The sequence below is a fragment of the Hippopotamus amphibius genome, chromosome 11 (assembly GCF_030028045.1).
Source record: "Hippopotamus amphibius kiboko isolate mHipAmp2 chromosome 11, mHipAmp2.hap2, whole genome shotgun sequence".
Taxonomy (NCBI): Eukaryota; Metazoa; Chordata; class Mammalia; order Artiodactyla; family Hippopotamidae; genus Hippopotamus; species Hippopotamus amphibius.
Window position 1 is genome coordinate 80,932,575 of NC_080196.1, and position 22,398 is coordinate 80,954,972.

Sequence of the window (22,398 nt, forward strand, 5' to 3'; positions counted from 1 at the left end):
CTATTTTTACCAGCCCTAAGAAAACTCAAATGCTTTGGGGAAGAATAAGCAAGGACATTCTGAATTCAGTTGCATAAATAATTGTTCACACTTTCTACTTGAGGGTCTATATGCGTATTTCATTGTCTTTCATACTATCTATGAAGTTGCCAGTAAAGCTTTTCTATACTGTGCCTGTGCAGATACTGCTGGATGGTTCAAAATTGTAGCTCCTGTTTTCTTAACTAAGCAATGTTTGATTCTATGCCTCTTGGATTTCATCTCACAGATTTTGCTCCGTTCTCCAATTCCTGTTTCATTCTTGCCCATAAGTCTGTAACTTTTGGCTTATTCTCTTTAGGAAAGTTTACTCACACTTTAGCCACATTAATGAATGATAGAATGTCTGTTCCTAACCTGGTATTTCTTTAGACTGTGATTTGTCTAACAACAAAAATATGACATCACGGATACTTCTTTAGCAAATGAGAATGTCCTCTCTTAAGATCACAGGGTCACTGGGGTCAGAGGAAGGACAACATGCTTAGAATAATCTATTTTACTAGAAGGTCTAGATTTCTTTAAATTAAAATAATATGCTATTAGGCAAAGGTTTTTAGCTCTAAGCCTGCAGGAAAAAAGGTGTTCTCTCTTATCTTCTCTTGACTGCTTCTACAATGCTTCTCTGACCCCAGGGTTTTAGTCCAGGCACACGTTGGCAGCCGTCTGCACAGTGGCACCAAGTACGAACGTCAAGGGGAAGAAAGCTGCATCCAACAGACAACTCATCTTCAGACTTTAAATGTTTCAGAGCCACTCAATCATAAACCCTGAGGATGCGGGTGGGGAAAGAGGAAGAGCCCAGCAATCTGTGTCTTAAGAAATTTTCCAGGTGCGTTTCTAACAAATGTCCGCAGGAGCCAGATGCTGCTGGTCTGAGGACCACACTTCGAGAGTCAGTGGACTGTGTTAAGCTTTCTGGGGAAGCTGAAAATGCAGATGAAAAAGTTTCAAAGACATTTTTGCCTATGTCAACAAAATGAATGATGAGGAAGCCTACCTCTAGATGATGTATTTTGCGTTTGTGAAACTAGTCTCTATCAAAAGCAAATATCTTCAAGGACCTACATCTGGAAGGAAGAAACATGAGCCCTAGAATATAGGTCCAGACTGACTCTAGATACGAAAGCCATCAGACATTTAGCTGTGTTTTAATAAGGTTACTATTGTTTTTGTTACTTCTGACTACAAAGTTTTCTAGGTTTTGAGTGGTCCATTTAACCCTATTTTTTTCCCATGAGTCCCGTTGCTTTTATCGTGTGATTTTGCAGAATATCAAGATTTTTAGGAACACAAATATGTCATTGGAGTATAGTAGATAATAAATTAAAGCAATAATTAATAATACAAAAATAGTATTAGAATATAGCTTTATTAGAGCTATATAAAGAAATTCTTACTAAATCTAGTGACCATGACCCAAGAGTAGAAGATGGAGAAGAACCGGCAGATGTAGGTGAAGTTGATGAAACAGAGGTTGTGTGGGCCTGCTGAATACTTATTACACAACCAAGTTAAACATCTTCCCTGAATTTGTCAAAACATCTCGATGCTTTGTGACAATCTAGAGGGGTGGGATAGGGATGGTGGGAGGGAGGCTCCAGAGGGAGGGGATATGATGATATATGTATACATACGGCAGAAACTAAAGCAACATTGTAAAGCAATTATACTCCAATAAAGATGAAAAAAAATCACCTCCAGCCGCTAAGCTAGACCAGTCCTCAGTGGTAAAGTTTGGGAGATTAAGTTTGGGGACAGAACACCTTCAGCCCTTGATCTCTCCTTAAATTAAACAAGCCTGCTCTCCCTGACCATATTCTGAACATTGTTCATCTCTCCAGATGCTTCCCTTTGGGGCTCTCTGCTTAACCCTCGTCTTGCCAACAAGCTCACGGTCTGTTCACCAGAGACACCTGTTCATTGTCCATGAAAATGGATCAGTGGGAGGCGATCCTGGGAGGCTACCAGGAGGAAGCGAAGGACGGGCAGCACTGGTGGCAGGTGAAGAAAGAGCCCGCGGGAGAGGATCCCCAAAGTACCAAGATTTGAGGTCTTGTCCCCTGTAACCTGACAGAAGCCTTGCCATGCACCTCCTTTTCTATGTGAATGAAGCAAAGATGCAGGCCCCTCAGGTTAAAGTCAGAGGAGAAAAAAAAGAGATGGCGTCATTCCTGATCTGTGTAGCTTGAATACCAGCTTTTCTAGGTTTTCTAGCCTATGACTTCCGGGGTGGTGGAGGGGACAGGTCTACAGGAAGCCAGTCTTCGTCGGGTCATCAGCACACCAGCGGTTTGCACTGTCACCTGCACGGAGCTATACGGAGAATTTATCCTCAGACCAAGATGTAAGAGTATGCTGATGTTTTAATCCTACGTAAGCTTTCAGCGGCTGATTTGGCTAAATCAGACAATGTGGAAAACGACTGCAAACTTGCTGAAAATGCATTTCTCAAATGAGCTAAGGTGGAGGAATTAAAGGCAGAAATCTGGTGAACTGGTGTCTGCAAAGTCATCAGAACAGAACTGACTAGTTAAATTAACCACAAATCCGGACCTTAAATGATGAAGTAAGACTTCCCCCCCTCCCCCAGCCCCCAAACAATGGCTTTAATTAAAAAACCCGCAGTCCTGTACTGGCGGAGAGGTTCTCTTAGGTTTGGAGGAAGGGAACAGATAGAGCTCTGACCTGAGGTGTTCACTTCAGGTATTCCAGTTCCCATGGTGATGACAGCCAACAGGTCATTAAACGGAAGTAAACTGTGGGACCACTCTCTGAATTGACAGTTGACCTTGAGAAACCCAAGGTTATGTGACAGTTACACATGCAGCGCCCCATCTGCTGTCATCTTAATTAAATCTCCCCGAGGTAGTAATGACCCAGAGGGGTAGGATGGGGGGGTAGGATAGGGAGGGTGGGAGGGAGGCTCAAGAGGGAGGGGATATGGGGATGTGTGTATACGTACAGCTGACTCACTCTGTTGTACAGCAGAAACTGGCACAACATTGTAGAGCAATTATACTCCAATAAAGATCTGAAGGAGAAAAAAAATCCCTAATAAAAAAAATAAATAAAATCTGGAAAAAAAAAATATCCTTCCGGGGATAGGCAATTTTTAGGCATCTAGAATGCAAGACTATTTACATTCTCGCATATTAAGGCTGTGTACTGTGGAATTAGAAGCCATGTTTCAGAAAGCGTTTTGTATCTCGATAGCAATTAGGATTTTGTATCTTGAGCCTTGATGAGGAACACCAGTGACTAGGGTGTATATACAGCCGTGGTTCCCAAACATCAGGGTGCATGGAATCACCTAGAAGGCTGCCCTCACCCTTCCACCCCCAGTGTTTCTGGTGGAGCAGGTCTGGTCAAGGCCCTAATGTTTGCATGTCTAACAGCTTGCCAGGTGATGTTGAAGCCGCTGGTCCCAGGACCACACTTTGAGAACCATGTTTATGTAGAAAAAAGACGTGATGAGGTGGTGAGACCTCCACCAGGAGTTGTGGGATGGAGTTGAGGGACAATTAGCTTTCAGCATGACCAAGGTCAAGCCACTTTGGTTTTAGTTGGCTTGATTTAATGGCTTCTTACAACTCGTGTTTGAATTCTTGTGTGAAAATTACTGGTAAATAGAGAATTCTGCCTCACAGTACTGGTTAATGGTACTTTATCAATTCTTCCAGAAACTCCTGCCGGATAGTAAATGTTTTCCCACAGGACGCTTGAAGGAAAAAGACACCTAAGTTGTCGTTATTGACCAATTATTTGATAATCAGCAAACGTTCAACTTCAGAACCAACAGGTCATGTCTTAGGAAGGACAGACCCCTGGGTCAATCTCCATCCTACAAACCTGCCTGGACCCTCCAGTGCCTACAGTTTGTCTGATTTAGCCTGAGCTGCTTTGATTCAAGACTATTGGTCTAGGGCTTTTAAGACACTAGGAAGACTCATTGATTATTTTCTTTTAAATTACGCCATATATGTTAAAGCAATAAGTCCTGGAAAATCTCATTTGCCAGGGGAAATGCAGCAACATTTAAATCTTGTGTTTCAGGCAAAGGAGAGAAAAATAGCAGGTAACTGGGAAGAATCTAGAAACCATTCTTTATTGTGTTTTATCTTCGTGGATGAACTATTCTCTACCTGAGCTATCCGGCTTCTAAAATGTAAGTCAAGTCTTCTTTCTGTTCATGCTAGGATAGGATGGGGGTTGATCAGTGTCTCAGTTGAGATGTTTGGTTTAAAATCTGCTACAAAACCAAAAATCTTTCGATGGAAAGGAGGAAGCCATTACATTTGCTGATAGATATTTTTCTATAATTGTGACTAAATCCTAACCCTATGTAAAAGTTCTCTCATTTCTGCAAAATGATTTCAACTTACATTTGGAAAAGGATGCTCTAAATATTACATAATGTGGTGCGTTTAGAAGATGATGACATGAGCAAAGTATAACACACTGGAACACATTTATGAAGACAATCAAACCACAAGCTGGTCATACTTTTCCCTTAAATTACCTTTGTACTAAGAAAGGAAACCATTTAGGCTAATATGAAGAATACAGATTTTCAATAAAGTAGAACCAATTATCTCTCAATTTTAAATAACACATTCTGTGCAAGCTGATGATTGCTTATAGCAATAATACGAGAAAATTTCCTGTCACCCAAAGGTCTCAATGTATTTTCCAATTTTAATGATTCCTTCAAGCATGAAAAAAGTTGATTTCTGAGTGTTATGATGACATTGCATAATTAGCCTTTTAAATGTCATATAAATTAGGAATAAAGAGTGAATATTAACTTTCATTTGAACAGTACTTTACAAACAGCTTTGAGATATAATTCACATACCATACGATTCATTCTGAGTGTACAATTCAAGTTTTTAGTATATCTACACACATGTATATAATCACCACTGCTGATTTTAGAACATTTTGATCACCTCAGAAAGAAACTCTGTACCCTTTAGCTATCAACTCTCGAAACACACCCCAAACCTCTCAGCCCTAACCAACCACTAACCTACTTCCTATCTCTGTAGGGTTCCCTAGTCTGTACTTTCATATGAATGAAGTTCTATTGTATGGAGTCTTTTGTGCCTGGTTGCTTTCACTTAGTATAGTGTTTTCAAGGTTCATTCAGGCTGTAGCAGGTACCAATATAATTCCTTCCCATGCCCCAACAGTATTCCATTGTATGGATGTATCACATTTTGTTCATCTATTTGCCTGTTAGACCTTTCGGTTGTTTCCAGCTTTTGGTTACTATAAACAATGCTGCTACAAGCATCCGTGTAAAAGTTTTTGTGCAGGCATAGATTTTCTTGGATATACACTCAGAAATGCAATTGCTGAGTCGTATGATAACTCTGTGTTTAATCATTTGAGGGACTGCCAGACTGTCTTCCAATGGCTGCACCATTTTACTGACATACTCCTGCCTGTGGTGTATGAGGGTTCTGACTTCTTCACGTTCTCACCAAACCTGTTACACTCTGACTTTTTAACCCCAGTCATCCTAATGGGTAGAAAGTGGTATCTCACTGTAGTTTTGATTTGCCTTTCCCTCATGACTAATGATGTCAAGCACTTTTCTATGTGCTAGTTGGCCATTTGTATATCTTTCTTGGAGAAATGTGTATTCTGATCCTTTGCCCATTTTTAAATTGGATTTTTTTTTTATTATTGAGTTGTAAGTGGTTCTTTACATATTTCAGATATAAGTCCCTTTTCAGATATTTGCTAAACATTTTCTCCCATCCTGCAAATACTTCACTTTCTTGATGGTGTCCTTTGGAGAACAAAGTTTTTTATTTTAATGGAATCCAATTTACATATTTTTGTTGCTGTTGTTCATGTTTTTGTTGTCATATCTAAGAATCCTTTGCCAAATCCAAGGTCATGAAGGTTTACCCTTATGTTTTTTCCTATAAATTTTATAGCCTTAGGTTTTCCTAAAACCTAAATTTTGCATGTGGTGTGAGGTAAAGGTTAAATTCCATTCTTTTGCATGTGGCTGTCTAGTTGTCCAGTACCATTTATTGAGAAGACTATTATTTTCCTGTTGAGTGTTTTAGAATCCTTGTGGAAAGTTATTTGACCATAGATGTACGGGTTTCTCAATTCTGTATTCCATTGGTCCATGTGTCTATCTTTGTGCCAGAAACACACTGTCATGATGAAGTTCCTTTAGTAATTCTCACAAGGTAGATCTGCTAGCTATGAATTCTTTCAGTTTTTGTTTATCTGGGAAAGTATTTTACCTTTATTTTTGAATAATAGCTTTGCCGGATATAGGATTCTTGGTCGACAGGGTTTTTTCCCTTTGAACATTTTGAATGTGTTATACAACCTTGTGATCTCTGTTTTTTCTGCTGAGAAGTTAGCTTTTCATCTTATTGAGGTTCTCTTGTAAGTGGAAAGAAACTGCATTGCAGTGGGTTATGACATGGGACAGGATTCTTGAGCTTAGAGAAGCTTAATCTTCTATAGTGAGTAGTAAGCCTGCTTTGCTTTGCTCCGAAGGGAGACACCATTTTCTCTTCCAAGGCTTTCTCGAAACTTTCCCTGTGCTCCTTAAGAAGATGCTATTCCTTTTTTCCCAGTCTGTTTGCTATGAAAACATTCTTAAAGAGATAGTCTTTAACAAAGGGCAGGCAGTGCCTTACTTGCAAGACATGTAGAATCACAAGAGACCCATGAAGAATTGTCTCCGGCCATTTGTTTCCAAAAAGTAGCTTATAAATGTTTTAAATGTGTATTGCGACTTCTTATACAAATGATATTGCCCCCTAGTGGTTAGAATAATAGTCCCAATAATATTGAAGCATGATACCATTGAACCCAACCACTAAATGCAGGAAGGCTTCTACAGGAAAATGCCTGGAAGTAAAAGAACAGGGGCGGGGGTGATGATGCCAGAGAGTTAGAGATGGATCCCAGACTACTATGCTTCATTTGGTTTTGTATTCATGATGGCTGGCACATAGTAAATGGTAGGTAGATAAGTGACTTACTGCTACACTTAGGGTGTTATAGCCATAGCAAACAAAAAGAGGTATCAGTAAGGAAAGTTATTTCCCAAATATTAGAGGTTTAAATTGGTCATTGTGTCCCATTTCTTATACTAATAATGACAAATTGCTACTACCCTTGCCATGTATGGGACGTTTACTACATGCCAGGCACTATGCTGAGAGAGAGATGGATAGATGGATAGTATATGTATAGTATATGCATCTAGGTGTATGTGTATACATGAGTATGTATCCTAATACATAAATATATACCACATACACATGCGTGTACTCGTATACGTTTAAGTCTAACAAAAGTCCCACACGGTACGTATTGTTATCTCCATTTTTACAGATGAAATAACTGAGCCAGAGAGCAGGTAAGTAACTGGTTCTACATGTCAGCCATTTGCCTGGGATTTGAACTCAGGTTTGCCTGACTCTAAAACCCATTTTGGGAGGGGACATACTGCGCAGCTTGTGGGATCTTAGTTCCCCAACCAGGGATCGAACCTGGGCCATTGGCAGTGAAATCTCGGAGTCCTAACTACTGGACCACCAGCGAATTCCCTAAAACCTGTATTCTTAAGCCCTGCCTCATTCTACCTTCCTCCCAAGACGCATAAACTTAGACACCATTTGCCTTCTGTAGCCTTACATTAAAATCATCACAGTTTATTTATGCTTTTCTCTCACAGTTCTTATAGAAGCAATCTTTTCCACTAACAAAAAAATGATGGAAACTGCTAGATTTTCCCCTTGCTTTATATCGTTCCTCTGCTGAGCATTTACTCTATCGGGGCTGTTTAGTAGCATCAATAAGGCCTTAGGGGGATCAGAGGTCCCTTGAAGAGCAGTTGTCGAGGGGGTAAAGCACATTCTCTCATGTTGATTCCATTTCAACCTCTTTCTGTCCATCCTACCCTAATATTTTTAACAGGTATTTTGGCTGGACAGAGTCGTTGTTATAAGAGAGCTGATAAAATTCTCTATGCAGATAGAGCTGACACAGAGTTGGAAGATACCTCTTCTTTCCCATCACCCCAGGAGGCCAGCATGCCAGGTCTCAGATATGTGGCAGCTGGCAACTTTCACAAGGTGGCTGAATCTTCACAAAGAGCATCCAGAGCACCTGGATGCCCAGGCTTCTTCAGGTGGTCCTGATGACCAGAGCAGAGAGCACAGGTGAGTTCCGGTCCTACTGGGACCACTCGTAGACCTGCGACTCATCCAACGGAGATGGGTCTGCAGTTGATAATGACCACGGACTCTAAGCAGATGTTAGAATATAGTGTCTGATGGATTTTTTTTTTCTTATTCGAATATTTACTGCAAAGGAAAGCTTATTATAAAACGTGACAGTTAAGGAGTCACTTTTTATTGGAAAGAAAAACATCGCAGGAGATGGGAATTACTGATTCTGAAAGGGTTAACCTTGGATGCCCTGTTTCAGTGTTCGCCAAGATGGCTGTGAAAGTGTAGATTCTTAGGTTCTACTGAATCAGAATATGCTAGAATCTGCATTGTTAACACCAATTCAAGAGATTCTTTTGCCTGTGGAAGTCTGCGAAGTGCGGATTTAGGATAGTTTATTTTCCGATTTGTCACTGTAACGCGATATTTCAAGCTCTGTATTTGTACGTGTCCATTTTGTTTAATAAGGAGAGATCCCCCCACCCCACCCCACAACCCCGCTCCAAGTGACTAAGAATACTCAAGAGACGGTGGTTTTAAAATTATTCTATGTAAGGCCACAATTATAAATTAAATTAGGTCCTTCTTAAACTCTTCTGCTTTATATTTTTATTTAGGAGTTTTGTGATGTAAGTGGCTGACACATTCTCTATCTCAGCTTTCGACCCTAATTTCCACACGTCATGTTGGACTTGACACTTCCTTGAAGGAGAAGGTGGTCAGTGCAAAATCTAATCGAATGGACGGGCACATTAAATCTCAACAAATCCAGTTCAGTATTCTGGAAGGGGAGCTGGCGTGGAGCCTAAAAGAAAACGCTTAGCCATCTTTGAGAAGAGACAGGTTTGTACCGGAAATGTTGTAATGTCCTACAATTATTCCAGGATGTCTTATTTATTACGACTCACTCATCTGCCATCACGGTTGTAATGCTTTAAACAAATTTTGCATCTTAGGTAATGGAAGACAGCGTGGATGTGGGCGGGGGGGCAGATTTAATTTTCATGATTGAATAGAGAAGTTAATGGTTTAACCCTATGCCCCGCTTACTAAAACCGAATGGCAAGAGGCCATTCACATTTATGGAAAAGGACTCCTGATTTGGCAAGAACATTGAGGTTGGCCTGAAGCAAGAAGTGAAAGACCTGAGTTTTAAGAGAAATTGATTGAAACTATTGGTTAGGATTCCCTAGGGAAGTGATGGAAGTAAGGTGCAGGTTTGGGTTAGTTTTCTGGGGCTGCCATAACAGAGGACCATAAACTGAGTGGCTTAAACAACAGAAGCTTGTCTCACAGTTCTGCAGGGTGAACATCTAAGATCAAGGCATTGGCAGGGCCATGTTCTCTCTGAAAGGACTAGAGAACATCTGTTCCAGGCCACGCTTCTGGTTCCTGGCAACTCCTTGGCTTGAAAGCAGCTAACTCGGGTCTTCACATGGCATTCTTCCTGTGTTTCCCTGTGTCCAAATTTCCCCTTTTTATGAGGACACTAGTCCTATTGTACTAGGGCTCACCCTATTCCAGTATGACCTCATTTTGACTAATTACATCTGTAATGATCCCTTTTTCCAGATCAGGTCACATCCTGAGGTCCTGGGAGTTAGGACTTTAACATATGGATTTTGTGGAGACAAAATCTAATCCATCACAAGGTATATGAGAATCTGTGAAAGAGCTTCAGAAAAAAAGGATATGGATAGTATATTGATGGTGAAAATTTCTTCTGATTTCTCCAGTGCTATCCCAGGGTTCATTTTCCTATCTCTTTAAGAAATATTCAATACTAGGGTAGAAATGTACTAACAGACCACATAATTTTCTTTCTTACGATGTAGAGGGGAAAATTGAAGTCTCCAGAAGTAAAGCAAGGTGCTCAGAGTCAAACATAATAGAAAATCTAGAACTTGAATCTGTCTTCCTACTCCCTAGACTTTGTCACCTTACAAGGAGCTGGGATACTGTGAACAGCTTTGCCCCTGAAACCAAACTCTGGCTGTCATTCTCTGCATGTTAAAGGCAAGGGCCAACACTTTTAGGAAGTAAAATCAGGCATCTCCTAAGTTGTCTTTTTCCGTTATGCACTGCTTGGACCATAAGACACTCCAAGGGCACAGGCTGAAGTCTCATGCTATAGCTCTGATGGTGCCCTGGGCTTTAAGACCTCTCCCCTCTCTTCTCCAGCTCTCCTCTCACAAGTTTCCTGTCCTATTGTCTCAGAACCCAGCCCAGCTCCAAGGTGATGATCGAATATGTGTTCACCTAATTTATTTGTTTCTTAATAGATGACAGGTAATATTTTAAAGGTAATAAGCCAGTTCTCCACTCTCTCTCTCCTTTTCTTCGGAGTCTTTTGGGTTTTTGGAGTGCCTATCTTTGGAGAAAAAAATAAGACATATCATTTGTGGTTCATTTTGGCCAAATTAAAGAGCTCACAGTCATTAGGAAAAAGCAGGCAGTCATGATGGATGACTTTGCACCTTCAAATTGCAAAGAGTTGGTCACCATATTTTCGGTCTGTTCTTAAGACTTTGGTGCCTTGTGTGGTCTATGGTGAATTCAAACACATTGAGGAGTAAAGAGCTGCTATTGCAGTTGGCATGCTATTCAGCTTCAGGGCTTGTTTTGAGCTGTCTGGACAAACTCTACAGTATATCTACTCACACAGAAGTTTTTTTTTTTCCCCTCCCAAATTTCATCTTTTTCAACCTATTCAAAGATAAGCTTGAAACAATGCTTTCATGCTGCTTTCACTTAACTCCCTCTGTGCATAGGATTTCAAAAAGCTAAATATTGATCAGAACAACTCTCCTGGTTTGTCTCAGAAAATATCTATTCCCTGAAACAAGTTATTACCTTCAGTTGCTTTGGAAGATGCATCAGATTCACACTATCAAATTCATAATTGTAAAATGGCATGAGATTAATTATGGAAATGCTTTTCAATTTCAATAGTCAATTAACAGGCAACTGTATGAAGACCACAATAATTATATTGTTCTATAAGCATTGTACCAGAAGTCTTTTAAAATTTTTATTCAAAAAATTTTTTTCCATACATCTTTATTAGAGTATAATTGCTTTACAATGTTGTGTTAGTTTCTGCTGTACAAGAAAGTGAATAAGCTATATGTATACATATATCCCCGTATCCCCTCCCCCTTAAGTCTCCCTCCCACCCTCCCTATCCCACCTCTCTAGGTCGTCACAAAGCATCAAGCTAATCTCCCTGTGTTCTGCAGCAGCTTCCCACTAGCTATCTATTTTACAGTCGGTAGTGTATATACATCAATACTACTGTCTTACTACTTCCCAGCCTCCCCTTTCCCATCTGTGTCAAGTCCATTCTCTACTTCTGAGTCTTTATTCCTACCCTGTTCACTAGGTTCATCAGTACCATTTTTCCAGATAGACTTTTAAAAGAGAATCTGATTAGCACTATTTGTTTAATGAATTTGACATTCAAGGGATGCACAAATTTCCTTTGGAGGTTGGATTATAAATTAATGCTTATCAAATTAACACTGATTTTCTTTATCTAGGACCATCATCACAGAGACATTTTTCTGCATGAATGCCTGTCATAGTTGTCATTAGCTTTAGGTGTAAGATTTCAGAAGGAATGTCAACTCTCATGGACTCTATTAAATATATTCCTTCCTGATACTCATGGGATCTTTAGGTCTTAAAGATCTATCCTATTTACTTCAATGCAGAAATTGTTTTTTCTCTTCTCTGACCAATAGGGAGTGTAAGTGCTAGCACAGGCTCCTGAAGTTGGTCCTGCAAGTGTTCAATTTCAGCAAAGCTTAGGACATATTTTGATATTATAATCGTATGCTGTCAAACACAGATGCTAAGTGTACAGTTAGATGAATTGGGACCAATGTATAACCAACATTCAAATCAAGATATGTAACATTCCCACCACCCTAGGAAGTCATGTGACATTTTACAGCCGTATCTTGATAAGAGGTCTCTCTTTCTACACAGACCTACTGTAGCCCAAACTGCCTGAGAGTTTGCACTTAATTTGCCTCCTTCCTCTTTGGGATTTGGAAGGATGGGAAAGGCAGAGGCTGTTATGGATTCATGTACCCATTGGTACCCTTTCATCTCTTGGACCTTTGCTGGAGCACTGACTTTGGTGTCTAAGAAACTAGGTCTCTGAGCTCTGCCTCTTGGCTCTGCTGCTTTTTAAAATCATTTAGAATGTCTGAACTTTTAGTTTCCTTATTTGTAAGCTGAGGACACTAAAACCTACCTCATCATGTTGTTGTAAAGATTAAAATACGTTAAAGCACCTGACATTCAGAACATGCTCAGCTGACGTAACATTCCTCCTTCTCTGGTTAAAATCTTGGGTGCTAGGTATTTTCTCTCCCTCTCCCCGACTCCAAACAACAAATCCAAAGGGTATATTCTAGTCCTTTAGAATAATGCCTTTGAAGGAGATAATTTTCTAATCAGAAAAACTAATCCTTGCTGATGTGTTAATAAACTTGAATAATTTAGAGCATTTCCCTCCCAGGTAACATGTTTGCGTTTTTAATTTAAGCCTTTAAGAGATGTTGTTTTAACCTAAATAAAGGGCTTTGAGCTGAAAAAGTCAGGAGATTGGAAAGCCGTGTAATATTTGAGGCCAGGCATCTCCATTTTTAATTTCAGACAGCCATCCACCTGCCTGTGTACTCGGCTGCCTATGTTAAATGTAGGTGATTTTTTCTCAGAAAAAGATGTGTACAGGTTGCAGGCAAATTTGGAACAAGCTGGTTTAAACGGGCTCATGCAGGCATTAAAATCGGCGCATGGAATCTAAGTGCTGTCGCACTTAGAGGCTGTCTTCTCATGGTTGGATGGCAGTCGCTTAGTGGATGCGAGATAGAGGCTGAAGATCAATGCCGCGAGAGATCTGAAAATCAATGCCGTGAGAGTTCTGGGCAGCAAGCAGTGGCCTCTCCCCCTTGTGTTCTTCTCGGTGAAAACAGCCCTGTGGTTTCTGGAAGCACAAAGAGTGTATCAGGGAGGGCAGGTGATCAGCTTCCCAAGTAAGGATTGGGAGTTTGGGGTTAGTAGATGCAAACTATTACCTATAGGATGGATAAACAACAAGGTCCTACTGTATAGCATAGGGAACTATATTCAATGTCCTAAATCATAACGGAAAAGAATATAAAAAAGAATATGTATATGTGTAGCAGTCACTTTGCTGTATAGCAGAAATTAACAACATTGTAAGTCAACTATACTTCAACCTAAAAAATAATGAAATTAAAAAAATGTAATTTAAATTCTGGACCCCCAAGGAGTGTTTAGCAAAACATTCCAGATGAGCAGAGCAGAGGGCTCCCCCTCTGTTTCCCTGAGCTGATGGAATGCTGGCTATGCTTTTGGTTTTCCATTTCGTTTCTTACAGAAAGTGGTTCCTAGCCTCAAGAACCTCACCACGTGGCTGTGACTGGGGTCCTGCCTTCCCATCATGGATTTTAAAGCCCTCTTTGCCATTGGCTAGTCCCTGATTTTGTATCAATTGCTTCTCCGGGTAAATTGATACCCGTTCACCTTGGGTAGATGAAAACTCCTCTAGCAAACAGTACGATTTGTCTTGGTCACATAAGATACTCTATGATTGAAGCAATGCAAATTTTTCTTTCCTTTTTCTCCTTGTGTGACTTTGTAGATTCTGGATAAGATCAGGAATTTCAGGGAGCTGTATGCAGTCAGATCCCAAGCTGGTGCAAGCACGGGTCCCAAAACAGACAATGCCGATCTCCGTTATCACTCAGCTTGAGACTGATGCTGGGATGTTCAAAAGTGAGAGCTCTTTTAACTGTACACAGATTTCGTCACCAGTATGGTTTCCCAACTTCAGTTGCTTTAATAAGCCATTTAAGGAAATACGTTTAGGCATAACTTTCGGCTCCCCTTCTTTTTTGGTATGGCATTTGGAAGTCACACTTCACAGGAATTCTCACAATCAGAATATCTATCAGGGAGCTGGACATGTATGACTGTGGGCACAGATGAAGTATAAAAACTAAGAAAAATCCCATACTGGTACCATTAAATCTTTGGCTCTAAATGGCTTTCTTTACACCTGTCTATTCAGCAGCAAGTTGTCAATGGAATATATAGAGGGAAACTTCAGCTTACAGAAAGTAGTTAATTAGACCAAACGAATTAGGGCCTGAGGGGTGGGTGCCCAGCAGAACGCTGTGTTCCGTTGGCCATTAATCTAGTTTATGAAGAGCTGCCCCAGTGGGGATTTCTTCCTGTTTTGTTTACAATACCTGAATCAATTGTCAATGTCAATGGCCTTCGCCGCAAGATTGGGAGTACCCAGCTACACTGAAGAAAAATAGGTCAGAGCACATTTTTCTTTCTTAATGCGATTCAAACCTCCATTTTACTGATGTCAAGAAGAGGCAGGATGGTGATCAATGAATTTGGTAAATATGAGCAAGGTGATGACTACTGAGTGATCAATTTTGCAGCTTTTCTTTAATCGTCTTGGAGCAAACGTGAATGCAAACCACTGTGTGCGTTACTAAAACATAAGCTTAGGGATTTTAGCAACATTCATTTTGAGACAGAATGCCAAGAAAAAATAATGACCGTGAAATTCTTGAAGCTTCTATCTGAAAACGGGCTGTTCAGTGTGTCACTGATAACCATTACTGCAGAACTATTCCATTTTTAAGTACTCTTGGCTAGTTTTAATCCAGCCACCTTCAGATCCCTGGACTTTCTGCCTGGGCTGTGGAATAATTCTGATGGCTGAGAGTGAAACTATTCAGTACAGGCAAGTCGGAGGCCCCATGTTGACTCAGTACTGGCACCCCAAACCTCGGCAGGCCTTACCATGGAAAATAAATGAGAAATGTTTTCCACCCACCTGTCCTTGCTTTCCACAGAGTGAACTTTAAATCAAATTTTTAGCTTTATGTCACTTGAGAGAGCGCTGAGAAGGGCTTTCAGGTGGAAAGAGGGCTATGATTAAAGCTTGCAAAGGGCTGAGAACAGATACATGATAAATGTATTGGTTTTTTGTTTTTGTTTTTGTTTTCCTTTAAATGCTGTCAGGGATTTTAGAGCAGACAACATTAGCTGGGGGCAGAAAGAGGCCACGTGATATATTCAAGGGAAAGAAGGGGTGTATGTTTGATAAAGAACAGTTTCCCACCATCCGTAAATGAATTTGGTGGACAGCGCTTTGCCACTAAAAAGCATCAGGGAAAAGAATATAGGTGGAACCCCATACGTTGAAACAACAGTGGATCAAACTACATCACTATGTGCAGGAGAGAATTCTCGAACAAGAAATAAAGAGCATCAAGCTTAACAAAGGAAACCTTGCCTCTGCACTGGGGTCAGACCCAGGGCCCCTCTCCGGGAGACCAGTGGGCCCCTGTGGATACTGCAGACCAAGGTACGACATTTTTTTCCCATTCAGAGTGAGGCAGGATTCCCAGAGACTCTTGGGGGTACTCCAGGATCAAGGCAGCATGGCATGACTGAGCTTCAAGTACCAAGGTTTTCCACGTCAGGAAACTTAGACTGGAAGCCCTTCTCCTCTGTCTCTACTTTGATAGAAATGCAGTGGGCGAGGAGTCGGCTCCAGAGCAGAGATCCGTCATCAAGCCCCAGATGTCAGACAGGAGAGGGAGCTCTGCAGGGACTCACTCTGCTTGTGACCCTAGGCGTCTCCATTAAAACTTGTGCGGGTGTGAATTCACGCCATCTCACCTGTGCTGACGGGTATGTGTGTGGGGGGTGAGTTCTTGAACTTGGGAGCACCGTGGTGTTCTTATACACTCACACTTTTCTTTCCATGGATTCATATTAGGGTTTCTTATTTCAGAGTCCTTAAAGTACATATTTCAAAGGGTGTAGGTAAAACTCTTCAGAGGTTCATGAGAAATTTAACGTGGCCAGGTGTGTGGTTAGGTAGTGGTCTCTTCATGCACCAAGGCTGAGAAGAAGATTGCCTGGCCCCAAGTACCCAGCTGGGGAAGTGCATGGGCTGAAACGATGCGGCCCTCACCACACACCAGGGTTGCCCGCCCTGGAGGGAGGGGCATTTCTTTGCTGTTTGCCCACCTGGGAAGTACAATTTAATAAATGCATGGTACACGCAGGTGGAAGCCTGGCTGAGAAGCCCCTGTCGTCAAAGGAAAAGAAGCCACCTCCTTCAAGATGAAATGGAAGATCTAAATCATCTCAATCCTATGTGGGTTTAGGAAATTAACTGGCTACGTAATTTCCTCATTCATAAAGGCTTTGAACACCTCCTGAGGGCCAGGCATTGAACTGGGTGCTTGGGAGAACATGCGGTCCTTACTATTACAGGCAGCAGAGGGTCGGGGGCAGTCATGTGAATGAAAGAAGTGATACTGTTGAATCAGTGTTGCAACCAAATTTACAGAAGATGCTAATGGCACCTAGAGAGGAATTAGAAACTCCACAGCAGTTAACAGTAGTTAGGGTGGAGGAATGTAGGTCTCTTCAAAGCCCTGTTCTTGAGGCTTCAAATCAGAAATTATGTGAACGGCACATCCATCTGCCTCCAGGGATCTTGTCCCTCGTGTAGCCCTTTATTCCTTTCTTTGGCTGTTTTGCCCTAACCTGAGGGACCAATACCCAAGCGATGAGCCTCTACAGTCTAATCAAGCCCCATCAAGGGGTATCCACCGTAGGTCCCAACCCTTCAATGCCACCTGAGAGAGAGATGAACTAGCTGCATAAATGAGTTTACCCTAATATATTAATGGGTGATTATGTTCTATCCAATATGTCTCTAGGGGTAGCATGCATTTTCATGGGGTCCTCAAATCCTTACCCTGAGAGATGCACTAACGCAGGGGTGACGGGCTGGCAGGGAAGGTGTTTGGAAGCAGTTGGTCTTGGATCATCTGAAATCATAGCACATATGGAGAAGCTTCCTGAAGCAAATGAAGTTATAAAAAGTTTATCCCAAGCCAGGAAAAAGTTCCGATTTAAAACTACAGAGCTCAAACACTTATTAGCATAGTTTTTTTTTTTTTGGATTCCTCAAAAGAATTACTGAGAAGGCCTTTGATGTATCAAATATTAAGGCTTTGATGTATCAAATGCTCTATGCCTGGAGGGATTAGTTCTGATTAGAAAATTCTGGTCTCTGGTCTCTCTCCAGGCCTTTGTCGACTTGTGCATCCTTTCGACTTGTGCATCCTTTCGGTAATAGACAAGTGGCAGCTGGCATTGTTTGGGGACGGCGCCATGTTTGTAGTGGCGTGCTGTCTGTCCACCGAAGACAGTTCAGCTTCCATCCTGATGAGGGAGCTTGGGAGTGGGGAGCGGTGCTGGCAGGAGGGCTTGCCGATCTTGGGGGCGTTGTCCACAATATTATGACTGGGTGTTTTCATGCATCTTTTAAGGATGCGTACTCCTTTCTGGGTCCCTGGTGCCCACTGAACCTCTGTTTTGTCTCCCAGGAAGGAAGGACAACCTGGTGGCCTTCAGCTACCTAATGCTTCTCCTTTTGTATGTGTCTTCACCTGGGCTCTTTGGGCGTGGGGCAGAGCAAAACTAAAGTAGAAAGACTTTAAGAAGGAAAACATCTTAACATGACATGATGGGCTGGACCGCTTTTCCAGCTGAGTGGTGTACGTGACGGTGTCTGGAGGAGGACTGTGGATGCTGGGCAGGGCTGGGCGGTAGGAAGCTGACACCTTGACATTGAACAACCATTTGTGTCACATCCATCTTGGTTCATCTATGATCTGATCATTAAAAATGATCTGAAACAACTCAGCTGAAATATTGGCCAGGGGTCATGCCCTTATGTAATATTCACTCTGGAGGAGAAAGAAAACGTGTCCTACAGGAAGAAGGCTGCCCGGTGTTCTGGGGAAGTGTCATCAGAGATGCTGCTGACGTGGGTCTCTGTGCTTTCCCTCCCCCTCCTTTCTCCGGGAAACCACTCTGGGTCCCGCCATCCTGCAGAGTCTCCACCCACAGATAAAGCAAAAGCCAGAGGAATTCCAGCTTGGGGCCACTTCCTGTGAAGGCGGCTGCCCACAGGCCTCTGCACAGTTTAGCTAAAGCAGCGGGTCTCTGGCTAGCTGCAAGCAGCAACTCCAGCTTCACCCTCCCAGGACTGCTTACTATTTTGAGTGAACACATAAGCCATGCACGGGTTTATAGCTCACCAGGTGAACCTGGAATGGTGCATGTGTTCTCCCTAAATAGCCGCCTGCTCCACAGAGCGGGAAGTGGTTTTTTCCCTCCCAGGGAATTCAGGGTAGGCTTGTGTTACTGATGCCCCAGGAAGCAGCTGTTGGGTGGGATGAAAGTACCCCTCAGAGGCAAGTTAGAGCTCTGCTTGGTGCTTTGGACTCATCATCTGGACAGTGGAAAAACACAGATCTCCCTATTGTGAAGATTAAATCTGAATAAAGGCTCAATGGGTCCAGGGCCCATGCCACATGCCCACTGCATGTACTTGATGCTGATAGTAACACATTTCAGCTGGGGAGGAGAGCCATACTCCAGCCTCCCTAGGAAAGTGTAGAGTGATGAGGCTGTGCTCAGGATGGTGGCCAGGGTTTGAGGGCTGGTTCTAGACCTTAGGCAGAGAGCTCTATTTTTTCCTCTAGGCCCCAAGATGGACCAGTTTTTAAGGGGCCCACATGCAAATCCCACTATCCAATGGGTTTCCTCCAAGTAATGGAATTACATGGAAAGCCTTTTTGAAATTGCAAGGCAGTAACATAAAAGTTCCTTATTGAAAAACAAATTCTTATGCAACCAAACGATGACCTGGTCATCTCACACGTTCCCCAGATCTTGTTGAAGATGGTCAGAGGACCTGGACCATGCAGGAGGCTTGAAGCTGTGTTCCTCGGCGCTCAGAAGGACGTCAAGACCCCGGGACCTGAGCTCCTGGGCCTCCCAGGGGCCGCTGCCCTGCAAAGGCCACACAGGTGCTCCTGTGCTGAGTGGCAGCTGTCTCTGCAGAAGCCTTTGCCCTGAGGCTTGGAGCATGAAAACTGCTCCCAAAGGAGCCGCCTTTGAAAACAGCAGAGCTGCAGTGCTGACAGCCCCGGCTTGTTTACAGCCAACCCTCATGCTAACTCGGAGCAACGGAACCAGAGGAGTTGTTCTAGTTTACTGTTGAGCAAATCAAATAGAGGCCCAGGCCCCACCCGGGCCGATTCCATCCAGCACTGGGGTTGGGTCCTTAGATGACTCAGGTGAGCAGTTCAGGCTGGGAGGCCCGGGAATCAGCTCCAGGATTAGTAGTGATGATCTCCCACTGTCAGTATGACAAGGGGCCATTTCCACACCGGGCCAGGAGAGGATTTCCCTGTTGGTTTTGCACTGCTGTCTCTAAAGAATGAGCCAAGGTCCAGTGCAGCAGCTTGAAACCTGGGCATCCTTCCCCGGCAGTTAGCATCACTCCCATGAGCTCAGGGTCAGTGAAGAGGGAGTTTCTGGCCCCTTTGCTTGGAGAAACCCTCTTGTGAGTGCATCCCTAGTGAAGGAGGGATCCTAATCTCAGCTCTCCCTGGTGTAATCACCTTGAAATACCCAGAGAAGGTGGCACAGCTCAATTGCATTTAATGGGCTTCAGTCAGCTGCGAGCTCACAGGTTTGCCTGCATCACTTGAAGGCTACCAGCCTGAATGCCAGGCTGCCAAGAGAGACCTGCCCAGCAAGTCAAACCCACAGCCTCATTTTTCAGCAGCTCTAGGTCCCTTGTGGTGGTCTGCACTACACAGGCCAACCGTAGGCGCCCCTTAGAGGCTCCATTTCTCCAATGCCAGATATGCTTAGGAGGTTGGATGTGGCAGATAAAATCTGTCTCCAATCACCAGATAGTTCAGACAGGCAGACAGAATTGACTAGAAAACGTTTTCCTCTGGAAGTTGATCGTGGACAAAACTATTCTTGCTAAGAGGCTTCAGACACTTGGCTGTAACACACATGTGAGACTCCTCTCTGGGTTTGCAGTGACCAGTGACCTTTTCTGACCTATAGCCCATGGAATAGTAATCCTTGAAATTCGAACATTTGACCCAAAAAGTAGTTCTCATTTCTTCACATCCATGGAATCATGGCACGTGGACCTTCACATCATTTTAGCTCAATTCCCTAGTTTCACCCCCGAGGGGGCAAAACTCCCAGAGCTTGTCAGTGATTAAAATTCAAGTGCACATGCAGGCACGCACGCACCTGACTCCATATCCAGTGCTTTTCTTACAACACTACGATGCTTCCCATCTGATGTCTGATCTAATGAAATGAAAATGTGTCATCCACGGTGTAGTCAGGATAGGGCAGGACAGGCTGTGGTAACGAAAGCCCTCAAATCTCCGTAACCTAAACTACAAAGGCTGATTTTTCAATCATCTCCTGGGCAAGGGGCAAAGAATTCCACTCCTCATCATTGCTCAAAAACTGTAGGTGGGGGGCGCCCCCATCTTCCCGGGGAGCATTTGAAGACATGCTGGGACCTCACACCTTCTAAAGGTGTAAACCTGGGAGCGACAGCCCTCACTTTTGCTCTCATCCCACTGGAAAGACTGCACGTGGACCCTGATTACAAGGGTCTAGGGCTTGTGGTCCTTTCTGAGCACTGAGGACCGGCACCTGACGTGGGTGAGCCCTAATGAGGTCTTTGTATTTTATAAGCGTTCTAGGGGCACCTGCTCTGGATCATGTACTGCACGAGCTGCTGAGACCATCAAGAGAAGTCCTTACGCTGGAGGATGCATAAACTGCAGGGAATAAGGGAAGGGATGTGGAAAGAAGGGGGGCAAACTTGTAGGAAGATACATTCACAACAGGACAGATCCCATAACGAAAGTGCTGGCAGAGTCCTGTCCACTTCAGATATGGGAACAGACACAACAGAGGAAACTGAAAAAAGCTAACAAAGTAGGTGACACTTGAGCTGGGTCTTGAATAGAAACTAACACATATTCCTTAAGAACACATTGTGGTCTCATTTACCCTTGTGAGTGTTCTGAGATTAGTTTTAGTTCTGTAGGTTTCTTCACAAAGGTTCACCACTCTCTGTGGCTTCAGGGCAAGAAATAAATTAACTTCCAAAGAATCAAGAAGTAATCCATGAGCACAGTTGTCTCATCAGTACAAGCTGAACTGTGTGACCAGAAAGAGGTAGCTAGGGACCAGGTAAGTGCAGATAGGAACTGAGCTAAGATGGTCATGGTTTTAGCATAGAATTGGAACAGGAGGATTTACAGCAATCTTGTATTTCCCTTGCATGAGAGGACCATCTAGAAAATATGGTTTAGATGCCCTAAGTTAGGAATTTGAGGTAGTCCAGAAGCTTTTAGTGATGGAGGAAAAGGTTAAAGATGATCCCAGAAAAATCTAAGATTCGTTGTCACTAAAGCGACAAATACAACTCAGGACTGAAGCATTTGTTCACAGAAGCCTTTCCCACTGAGGACAGCTAACAGCCGTTTCTGCTACTTCATTTTCTCTTGCTCCAGAATAAGGAAAATTCCTTTCTCTTGTTGTCTTAGCAGGAGCTCACACCCAGATTCAGAGAGGTAATTTCAGTGGTGATGATTACAAGAATCTGCTATGTGCCAAGTGTAATTCTAGGCACACACTAACTCAAACCATCTTCGTTGTAGGAACCATCTGCATCTTTAACTTACAAACTAAATTATAAGGAACTGTAGAACTAGGGCTTGAACCTTGATAGACTAACTTTCAAGCCTAAATGCGTACTCACTCCACTACATCTTTCATAAAATGCTTTAGCCTAAAGAAAAAGCAAATGACACTGCTTCCTCTCTTGTGAAAAAAGAAAAAGGCTGGTACGTTTGTTTTAAAGTTATTAGGCTGCAACTTTCCTTTTTTCTGCAGGTACCTAGGCCTATACAAAATTTGCCTTAAAAAAAAAAATGACTTGTAATATTCAGCCATTTACAAACAGTTCCCTTGCTCTCCGAGGACTTGGCTAAACAGATTCAGATAGATAATGAATTTTTGTTTGGAGTCCCAACTGGGTATCACTCTGCTAACCAAACCAGGCTCCTCTCGCCTCCCCCCATTGAGCCAAATGCTGAGGCCCCGAGGTTCTCAGCAGAGAGAGGGTTTATGCACCAAGGCAGCCGAGCGCAGA